The sequence below is a fragment of the Schistocerca gregaria genome, chromosome 1 (genome assembly GCF_023897955.1).
Source record: "Schistocerca gregaria isolate iqSchGreg1 chromosome 1, iqSchGreg1.2, whole genome shotgun sequence".
NCBI classification, from domain to species: Eukaryota; Metazoa; Arthropoda; class Insecta; order Orthoptera; family Acrididae; genus Schistocerca; species Schistocerca gregaria.
Window position 1 is genome coordinate 1102344217 of NC_064920.1, and position 11835 is coordinate 1102356051.

Sequence of the window (11835 nt, forward strand, 5' to 3'; positions counted from 1 at the left end):
ATCCGTAAGTACATCAAGGCACTATTGGTCCATATTGTCCCACTCTTCAAAGACGATTCGGCGTAGATCCCTCAGAGTGACTGGTCGGGTCACGTCGTCATAAACAGCCCTTTTCAATCTATCCCAGGCATGTTCGATAGTGTTCATGTCTGGAGAACATGGTGGCCACTTTAGTCGAGCGATGCCGTTATCCTGAAGGAAGTCATTCACAAGATGTGCACGATGGGTGGCGCGAATTGTCGTCCATGAAGACGAATGCCTCGCTAGTATGCTGCCAATAAGGCTGCACTACAGGTCGGAAGATGGCATTCACGTATCGTACAGCCGTTACGGCGCCTTCCATGACCACCAGCGGCGTACATCGATCTAACATGATGCCACCCCAAAGTATCAGGGAATCTCCACCTTGCTGCACTCGGTGGACAGTGTGTCTAAGGCGTTAAGCCTGCCGGGGTTGCCTCCAAATACGTCTTCGACGATTGTCTGGTTGAAGGCATATGCGACACTCATCGGTGAAGAGAACGGGATGCCAATCCTGAGCAGTCCATTCGGCATGTTGTTGGGCCCATCTGTATCACACTGCATTGTGTCGTGGTTGCAGAGATGGATCTCGCCATGGTCGTCGGGAGTGAAGGTGCGCATCGTGCAGTCTATTGCGCACATTTTGAGTCGTAAGACGACGTCCTGTGGCTGTACAAAAAGCATTATTCAACATGGTGGCGTTGCTGTCAGGGTTCCTCCGAACCATACTCCGTAGGTAGCGGTCATCCACTGCAGTAGTAGCCCTTGGGCGGCCTGAGCGAGGGATGTCATCGAGACTTCCTGTCTCTCTGTGTCTCCTCCATGTCCGAACAACATCACTTTGGTTCACTCCGAGACGTCTGGACACTTCCCTTGTTGAGAGCCCTTCCTGGCACAAAGTAACAGTGCGGACGCGATCGAACCGCGGTATTGGCCGTCTAGGCATGGTTGAACGACAGGCAACACGAGCCGTATACCTTCTTCCTGGTGGAATGACTGGAACTGATTGGCTGTAGGACCCCCTCCGTCTAATAGGTGCTGCTCATTCACGGTTGTTTACATATTTGGGCGGGGCTGTGACATCTCTGAATAGTAAAAGGGACTGCGTCTGTGATACAATATCCACAGTCAACGTCTACCTTCAGGAGATCTGGGAACCGGGGTGATGCAAAACGTTTTTTGATGTGTGTGTATAATGAAGTAATAAGCAACGAGTTGCCTAAAGAAATTTAATTTATCTACCGATTTCAGGAGTTAAATGCCCTTCTTCAGATGGTTATGCCCGAAAACGCAAAGAAATAAAATTTTTTTTATGCGACTGGTTGCTTATTATTTCGTTATATACGACTACAGTTGCTGAAGATGGACAAAATATTATACTTCGTTACGGATGACTGCATCTTTTGCAAAGCGTTCTAGAGGTTATGACTGACATTGTCGTTAATACACAATACGAACGGCAAGGTTCCCTAAACCCTTCCCTGGAACACAACTGAAGTAACTTCTGCATCCGTTGGTGACTCTCCATTCCAATCAAGGTAAGATGTTGCGTCCTTCTTATCAAGAAATTCTCAAACCAGCCACCAATTTTGCTTGATGTCCTATACGATCAAACTTTTGATTGTTATTATTCGGCGTGTCAGAAACATACATAAAACGCAGTTTGTAGAGTTGTTGGCCGATGAACACAGTTTATATAATCTCTGACCAAAATTTGGCCACTTCCGGTGCATTTTCCGTTGCCTGGTGAAGGTCATCTTCTGTGCAGCTGGCTGGACACAGTCGACGCCGAAGTATACGTCGAACAGTCTGTTCTTCTAAGCAGTCACATTGTGTTTTGTTTTCTTCAATGTACCCCCATTTTGTCTGGTTAGCCGGCCGTTGTAACCGAGCAGTTCTAGGCGCTTCAGTCCAGAATCGCGCTGCTTCTACGGTCTCAGGTTCGAATCCTGCCTCGGGCATGGATGTGTATGATGTCCTTAGGTTAGTTAGGTTTACGTAGTCCTAAGTCTAGGGGACTGATGACCTCCGATGTTAAGTCTCATAGTGCTTAGAGCCATTTGAACCATTTTGTTGTTGTTAGGTTAACTCGTGACCTGCCCAAAAGTATTTTTTTATTCGAGATGGGCCTACAGGAATTCAATGAAAATGGACCCCCGGTACTGGAATATACAGGGTGAATATAATTAAACTTTCAAAACGCTGTAGAAATAACATCACTGGTCAGACTGACGTCAAATTGCATCGGAATATTATCGGAGAGGGGGAAAACGTATGGCAGAAGAAAAAAAATAGTGTGAAATTTGATCAACAGATGACGCTGTATGTGTCACAAGATGTAAATGAAAACACCTGTCATGCGCACCACCCATTGAGGTTGGTATAATCACGCCGGGTTCACGGCTTATCCTCCTTTCGCGTCTGCGACGTTCGCCATCACTGTCCCAATGCGGGGTCGTTATCTGCTTGTAAAGCTGTATTACAAGAATGATGACCGTGCACACGTCGCTCTGCAGAAGTTACAGTCACTGAAGGGTTTGAAAAAAGGCGTTGGCCAGATGACTGCTGTGGGTCTGGAGAAAATGAATCAGAAATTCTAAAAGATATGCAACCTGCTAGAGGGAGAAATGAATTGATTCGACGTCAGTGGAAGCAGCAGCCACAGCAATGCAGCAGGAGACAAGTCGTGGTGAGTAAACGTGTAGTGGACGGAGAATTGCCCAGACACTGGACGGTGTGTAAAATCCTACGAAACATCCTTCTTCGCTATCCATTCAAAATTACCCATGTGCACGAGTTGCTTCCTGTTGACCGGCCAGCAAGAGTAACCTTTGCTGTAGAATCTCTATCTCGCATGAAAGTGGGCAACGATTGGCCGTGGAAATTTTGTGGACAGATGAAGCCCACTTCCATCTGACAGAATATGTCAATACAAATAATTGTCGAATATGTACAACGGAAAATCGACAGGAAAATCAACCAATACCACTTCATACTGAAAAGGTCACTGTGTGGTGCTGGTGCAGGGCGTCATTTATCATAGGGCCGTATTTTTTCGAAGAGACAGGTGCTTCTGGTCCTGTTACCTGTACCGTCACTGGTAAGCGCTATGAGTGTGTTTTGCCCAGCCATGTCGTTCCAGCTCTCCAACAGCGTTTATGTGTCGATGGGATCATTTTTATGCAAGATGGCGCACCTCCGTACATTGAAAATCCAGTTAAGCAGCTGCTGAAGCGTCATTTCGGAAAAGCTAGAATTATCAGCGGCCATTTCCTTGCAGACTGGCCGTCCCGGTCACCTGATCTTAATCCGTGTGACTTCTGGTTGTGGAGCTATCTGAAAGAAGTTGTGCCGTTTTTCGCCTCAGGACAATTAAAAACCGATGTTAGTGATGCTTTTTATGCGGTTTTTGGACTCAGGACAATTAAAATCTGATTTTTCCCATCCGATGTGACATGACCTTGCCGTGGTGGAAGGGCTTACGTAACTGACAGTATCACACTGTACACCCATGCATGCTGAGTAGTACAGTTTGTTTAGGGTCAAACGTACACCTTAGGCATTGTCGTATGATTCATTTGTCATTTTTAGTCGACCGCTATTAAATTATGATGCTTACAGGGGGGCCATCTATTGCTACATTTGGTAACTATTTATTTTTGTTCAGCCATACGTTTTCCCCCGTCTCCGATAATATTCCGTTGCAATTTGACGTCATTCTGACCAGTGGAGTTATTTCTACAGCGGTTTTAATGTTTAGCTTTAATTACACATTCCCTGTACATAACGAATGTACAAGGACAGGTTGTGGACACACGGTTGACGAGAGTTGGAAGTTTAGGTTTAGTTGTGGAGCGAGCGTAGATAGTCTAATGGGGCCTGCACGGTAGCTCAGCGTGCTCACTTAGATGGCTTGCTGCCCTTGCGCTTTGTAAAAAGAAAAAAACCGAGTGAAGTATTCGATGATCAACTTGAAAAAGTGTCATGCGAACAATAAGAGTAAAAATGGTGAAAAAGTGGTAAGCCGACCGCTCACTATATGCGGGAAATTCGGGTTCCAATATCAGTCTGGCACAAATTTCCATCGTCGTCTTTCCATAACACAGCTCATGGTTGTACGCATTCCCAACTACGAATACATTTCCTTTAAATGTGTTAACAGTTATAGCGATTACTTCTGAGATGCCTTGTCAGGGTCAGCACGGCTCCCCCCGTCGGAGGTTCGAGTCCTCCCTCGGGCATCGGTGTGTGTGTGTGTGTGTGTGTGTGTGTGTGTGTGTGTGTTGTCCTTAGCGTAAGTTAGTTTAAGTAGTGTGTAGGATTAGGGACCGATGACCTCAGCAGTTTGCTCCCATAAGACCTTACCACAAATTTCCAAATTTCCATTTTCTGAAATAATAAACAGTTTACTAACTTTTTTCCCATCTGTCTACTTTTCATTTGACTGTCCCTTACACATTCTGACCGTTCAGTTACTTCGTGACGTCAGTTATTTTTTTTATCATAAACTTCCTGCTCGAGTGAACTGAGTTTTTTAACTGTTAGGTAATAGACCACTGATTTTTATTAATATTTCTTTCATTGTTTATGTTGTTTTTGCATCTCTGTTGAGTAGGATTATGATGCTGCATCACCCATAAAGATCATTATTTCTGCTTCATCCTTTTATGATGGATTATCATTTATACACAGCAAGAACATGACTGGTCAAAGTAATAATTCGTCCCTTGTCCGTTGAAGATTCAGCATGATGGCTAGAGTGATACATTGCTTCTTATCAGTGAAATATAAAATGAGGTATTTTCTCATTGGAATGTGAAAGTCATAATTTTTATTTTTATTTATTCACTTATTTATTTTTAAGTCATCATCTCCTGTGCCAACCTTTTTATCTGAGAATAGCAGTTGCTACATATGCCCACTATTAATCTGCTGGAAGTGTTCCAGTCCCTGTCTTCCTCTACAGTTCTTACGCTCTACAGCTCCTCTAGTACAATGGGAGTTATTCCCTGATGTGTTAATAGATGCCCTATCATCCTGTCTCTTTTTGTTGTCGTTATTTTCCGTGCATTCCTTTCGTCATCTATTCTGTTGAGAACTTCCTCATTCCTTACCTTAGCAGTTTACCTTATGTTTAACATTCTTCTGTAATACCAAATCTCACATGCTTCGATTCTCTTCTGTTCTGGTCTTTCTAAAGTCTGTGTTTCACTACCATACAAGTCTGTGTTCAGAACGTACATTGTTAGAAATTCCTTCCTCAAATCGAGGCCTGTGTTTGATATAAGTAGACTTCTCTTAGCCAGGAATGCTCTTTTTGCTAGTGCTAGTCTGCTTTTGATGTCGTCCTAGTTCCGTCAATCACGGGTTATTTTCCTGTCTAGGTAGCAGAACTTTTTAACTTCCTCTACTTCGCCGTTCTCATTTCAGCTACTTCTCATTACTTTCTTCTTTCTTCGATTTAGTCTCAATACACATTCTGTACTTATTAGACTGTTCATTCCATTCAACGGATCCTGTAATTCTTCTTCACATTCACCGAGGATAGCAATGTCATCAACGAATATTATCATTGATATTCTTTCACCTTGAATTTTAAACCAAATCTTGAATCCTTACTATCATAATTGCTTCTTCGATGTATAGATTCCACAGTAGCAGCGAAATACCACAGCCCTGTCTTACGCCCTTTTCATTCCGAGCACTTCGTTCTTGGCCTCCCAGTCGTGTTGTTCCTTCTTGGTTCTTGTACAGATCGCAAATTACCCGTCTGTCCCTATAGTTTACCTAGATTTTTCTCATAATTTCGAGCATCTTGCACCATTTTACATTGCCGAGCGCTTTTTCCAGGTCGACAAATCCTATGAATGAGTCTTGATTTTTCTTGTCTTGCTTCCATTATAAATTACAAAGTCAGAACTGCCTCTCTGGTGCCTTTACCTTACCTAAAGTCAAATTGATCCTCATATTTTTTTTTTTTTTGTTATCAGACTACTGACTGGTTTGATGCGGCCCGCCACGAATTCCTTTCCTGTGCTAACCTCTTCATCTCAGAGTAGCACTTGAAACCTACGTCCTCAATTATTTGCTTGACGTATTCCAATCTCTGTCTTCCTCTACAGCTTCTGCCCTCTACAGGTCCCTCTAGTACCATGGAAGTCATTCCCTCATGTCTTAGCAGATGTCCTATCATCCTGTCCCTTCTCCTTATCAGTGTTTTCCACATATTCCTTTCCTCTCCGATTTTGCGTAGAACCTCCTCATTCCTTACCTTATCAGTCCACCTAATTTTCATCATTCGTCTGTAGCACCACATCTCCAATGCTTCGATTCCCTTCTGCTCTCGTTTTCCCACAGTCCATGTTTCACTACCATACAATGTTGTACTCCAGACGTACATCCTCAGAAATTTCTTCCTCAAATTAAGGCCGGTATTTGATATTAGTAAACTTCTCTTGGCCAGAAATGCCTTTTTTGCCACAGCAAGTCTGCTTTTGATGTCCTCCTTGCTCCGTCCGTCATTGGTTATTTTACTGCCTAGGTAGCAGAATTCCTTAACTTCATTGACTTCGTGACCATCAATCCTGATGTTAAGTTTCTCGCTGTTCTCATTTCTACTACTTCTCATTACCTTCGTCTTTCTCCGATTTACTCTCAAACCATACTGTGTACTCATTAGACTGTTCATTCCGTTCAGCAGATCATTTAATTCTTCTTCACTTTCACTCAGGATAGCAATGTCATCAGCGAATCGTAGCATTGATATCCTTTCACCTTGTATTTTAATTCCACTCCTGAACCTTTCTTTTTTTCCATCATTGCTTCCTCGATGTACAGATTGAAGAGTAGGGGCGAAAGGCTACAGCCTTGTCTTATTCCCTTCTTAATACGAGCACTTCGTTCTTGATCGTCCACTCTTATTACTCCCTCTTGGTTGTTGTACATATTGTATATGACCCGTCTCTCCCTATAGCTTACCCCTACATTTTTCAGAATCTTGAACAGCTTGCACCATTTTATGTTGTCGAACGATTTTTCCAGTTCGACAAATCCTATTAATGTGTCTTGATTTTTCTTTAGCCTTGCTTCCATTATTAGCCGTAAGGTCAGAATTGCCTTTCTCGTGCCTTTACTTTTCCTAAAGCCAAACTGATCGTCACCTAGCGCATTCTCAATTTTCTTTTCCATTCTTCTGTATATTATTCTTGTAAGCAGCTTCGACGCATGAGCTGTTAAGCTGATTGTGCGATAATTCTCGCACTTGTCAGCTCTTGCCATCTTCGGAATTGTGTGGATGATGCTTTTCCGAAAGTCAGATGGTATGTCGCCAGACTCATATTCTACACACCATCGTGAATAGTCGTTTTGTTGCCACTTCTCCTAATGATTTTAGAAATTCTGATGGAATGTTATCTATCCCTTCTGCCTTATTTGACCGTAAGTCCTCCAAAGCTCTTTTAAATTCCGATTCTAATACTGGGCCCCTATCTCTTCTAAATCGACTCCTGTTTCTTCTTCTGTCACATCAGACAAATCTTCACCCTCATAGAGGCTTTCAATGTATTCTTTCCACCTATCTGCTCTCTCCTCTGCATTTAACAGTGGAATTCCCGTTGCACTCTTAATGTTACCACCGTTGCTTTTCATGTCACCAAAGGTTGTTTTGACTTTCCTGTATGCTGAGCCTGTCCTTCCGACAGTCATATCATTTCGATGTCTTCACATTTTTCCTGCAGCCATTTCGTCTTAGCTTCCCTGCACTTCCTATTTATTTCATTCCTCAGCGACTTGTATTTCTGTATTCCTGGTTTTCTCGGAATATGTTTGTACTTCCTCCTTTCATCAATCAACTGAAGTATTTCTTCCGTTACCCATGGTTTCTTGGCAGCTACCTTCTTTGTACCGATGTTTTCCTTCCCAACTTCTGTGATGGCCCTTTTTAGAGACGTCCATTCCTCTTCAACTGTGTTGCCTACTGCGCTGTTCCTTATTGCTGTATCTATAGCGTTAGAGAACTTCAAACGTATCTCGTCATTCCTTAGAACTTCCGTATCCCACTTCTTAGCGTATTGATTCTTCCTGACTAATGTCTTGAACTTCAGTCTACTCTTCATCTCTACTATATTGTGATCTGAGTCTATATGTGTTGTTGAATGCCTTATTTCACAAAAAATCACGGTAGGCGGAATTTTGACATTCAGATGCACTGTGGCAAATTAATTCTGGGAGCTGACATTTATGCTTGATATTTCTAGAATACGTATCGCAACCGGTAGCACTACTCATGTAAAGACGTCAGAGGTGTCGTAACGTTTTACTCCTCATGATGGAGTGGCAAACATTTCGAGAAGTTCGATATTTCGTGATTACTTCACAAGATTTAAAAACTGAGAAAAAGCTGCTCATGATGTGTTTCATTACTGTAAGGAGAGCTAGGTTTTTGTGAAATTATTTGTCTTCTACAACAGCTGAATTCTGTTTCAAAACAGAGAATATCATCTGAGAAATTCTAATCTGACTGTGAGGTTCTTTCTCGTTTTACAGTGACCAGGCATTTATACATCAGCAGGATTCCATCATTCTGAAGAATGTTGCTATGAATTTCATCCTATTTCGCCCGCATTTGATCCACTCTGGACTGACCTAAAAAAGTAAATTTTTTCGGCCTACGAAATCAATGAAACCAATGATCCCTTACATGTTTTGCTACCTTAGTGTCCTCGTTTTTGTACGGTACATCTACCGTGAACAGTAAGGAATTAAATTTGGTTGCAATGTGAGAGAAGTAGCCTTTTCACAGCGAAACAATTCACGCCACCTTTGTATAGAAATCCTCGTACCTTTGGCTTGTCCCGTCGATTCACACTATGCACGGTAAGTAATTGTGTTGTTTACTCTGCGTCGAGGTCTTGATAAGGCAGATGGCTGCGCATATTCGCCAGCTTTTAAGCCACACCTTGTGACTTCACTGTTGCTTGTTTACTTGGAGTGTGTCTAGAGTTTCTGGTTAAACCCCTCTGCTGTACTCACGTAACGCAGATGCCGACCACATGACGCTTCACTGGTACAGGAAAGTCATTGTTCCTCGTATGGCACAAGGAAGAAATCCATCTAAATTCTGGCAAACACAATAAATTTCATGTTGGCGCATCCCGCATTCTTGTATTTCACTCTCGTCGTTTGAAGAGTCCGCCTTTTGATTACAGTGTAAACTACAGAATTCGAAACACTGTTGCATAACGTCAGAAATGTTGTGAACACTATGTACAAAATAGCTTCATCAAAGTATTATGAACTGCATTAGTACTTTGTTTTCAACTAATTATTGTCTAGGCACATGTTTTGTTTCAACTCTTGCGTTAAATCACTTTCTACCTTTTTGCTAGATACTTTACTTTTGGAATTAGGAGTTCGACTACAATCTTGGAAGCTGAACGAAGTTCAGAGTGCACCTAGTAAATCTTACGCATATCAGTCAAAATATCAATCGTCCTATTAAATGAGCAGGTCGAACTATTTGGATCCCTGCAGGTGGCGAAGTATTTGTCATGTGACCACTGACCCAAGTCTTAGCAGTCACGTGGTGCGTTTGCATCATTTAGTTGCATGGAATCAGCGAAGAAAGATGAATCGACGTAGAAACGTTACAGAAAGGCAGAAGCAAAATATTCTGCTTGGACGTGGTCATAACTACACAGTTGTCCTATTTATTTGTGTACCAATCCGTGCGTACAATGGGGAGTTTGAGCGAGGGTAGGTTGTCATGGCCCGGAAGCTCGGCAGTAGCATTTCAGAAAGTGCACAACTTGTCGAATTTTCGAGGAATGCTGTGGAAAGTGTCTTCAACACTTGGCGGAACAAAGGTCAAACAACGTACAGACGTTGTGGGGTTGGGTGGCTTGGGTGGCCACACCTCATTACAGATTTCGGACGTCATAGGCTGGGCAAACTGGTAAAACAAGACAGGTGAGGAACTGTGACAGAACTAACATCAGAGTGCAAGTGTGTCTGAATACAAAGTGCACTGAACACTCCTAACGATGGGCCTCCGCAGCTGATAACCCATGCATGTTCCAATTTTAACACCACGTCATCGGCAACTACGACTGAAAGGGGCACGCGACCATCGGTTCTGGGCGTTGTCGCAGTGGCAGAGCGTTACATGGTCTGATGAATCCCGATACCTTCTTCATGATGGCGAAGGGAGGGCACGAATCCGTCATCTTCCAGAATAAGAGCTCCTTGACACCTATACTGTGGGACAGAGACAAGCTGGCTGCGGCTCCAGTGTGCTCCGGGGAACAATCACGAAGGCGCCCTTGGGTCCAGTGGAGTTCGTGCAAGGCACCTTGAAAGCCAAGGAGTCTCGTACACTGGTTGCAGACCAAACATTCCCCTTCATGACGAACATGCTTCCCTACAGCAGTGGCATTTTTCAACAATATAATATGCCATGTCACAAGGACAGAAGTATGATGTAGTGCTTCAAACACAGTGGCGAGACCCAAATTATGTCCTGGCCCTCCAACTCGCCTGATCGGTGTATATTGAAAATAAAGAGATACGTGTTTCGGCTTTTTGCTAGACATGCCCCATGAAACGCCCGCTAAACCACGCAGGCCAAGGGAGTTGGGGTCTGATTCATTCACACAATTGTGATTTGTTGTCATTTAGTTCACAAATACACTTTTGAAAGAATTAAATTTGCTTCGTAGCTAAAGGCCTTTAGAATAAGTTCAATTTTGAAAAGACATGACACACAGCTAAATTTACGAATAAGATAAATCGTATACATATATGAGATCAGCATGCTGAGCGGCTGATGGCCGCCGGATTACATCTTCAAAATTCCAAATATACTACGATGATTATTGAAGGCAGAAGGCCACAATGTTTTAAGGTGCTAGCAGGGCTGATGGCCCACAAGGTGCACAGAAAGAGATAAACAAACGCAGTAAGATGGCTGATGGCAATACTGCAAATTAAGGAAATATATATATATATATATTGCAACAATCGGTAAAACAATACATTAAGTTTACAAATTTCCTTTTGCAACACCAATGGCGGAAGGCCCACAATAACTCATAAAATCTTTCAGAGGAAATTACAATAACCTTTTAAGAGCAGAAGGAAACAATGAGAAACTCTGAGAACATGTTCCCAGGGCTGAAGCCCCTCAATCAACTTTGCCCAATTGAACACATAAAATATAGTAAAGCCAAAAAAACCTTTTAAAGTAAATTACAACAACATTAACACTGCCAAAGAATAATTAAGGGAACAGCACTCAGGAGCCTCCAGGCGATCGGTCTGCCCTCCTTCACTTAGGCGAGACAGACGGTGAGCCCAACTACACTCGATTCGTCCGAACCCAACCAAGGGACAGTCACGGACCGACCGACCAACCGCTTGCTTGCCACGCCGGAGTACACGAGAATTCAAGGCCCCAAATACACTCCTGGAAATGGAAAAAAGAACACATTGACAACGGTGTGTCAGACCCACCATACTTGCTCCGGACACTGCGAGAGGGCTGTACAAGCAATGATCACACGCACGGCACAGCGGACACACCAGGAACCGCGGTGTTGGCCGCCGAATGGCGCTAGCTGCGCAGCATTTGTGCACCGCCGCCGTCAGTGTCAGCCAGTTTGCCGTGGCATACGGAGCTCCATCGCAGTCTTTAACACTGGTAGCATGCCGCGACAGCGTGGACGTAAACCGTATGTGCAGTTGACGGACTTTGAGCGAGGGCGTATAGTGGGCATGCGGGAGGCCGGGTGGACGTACGGCCGAATTGCTCAACACGTG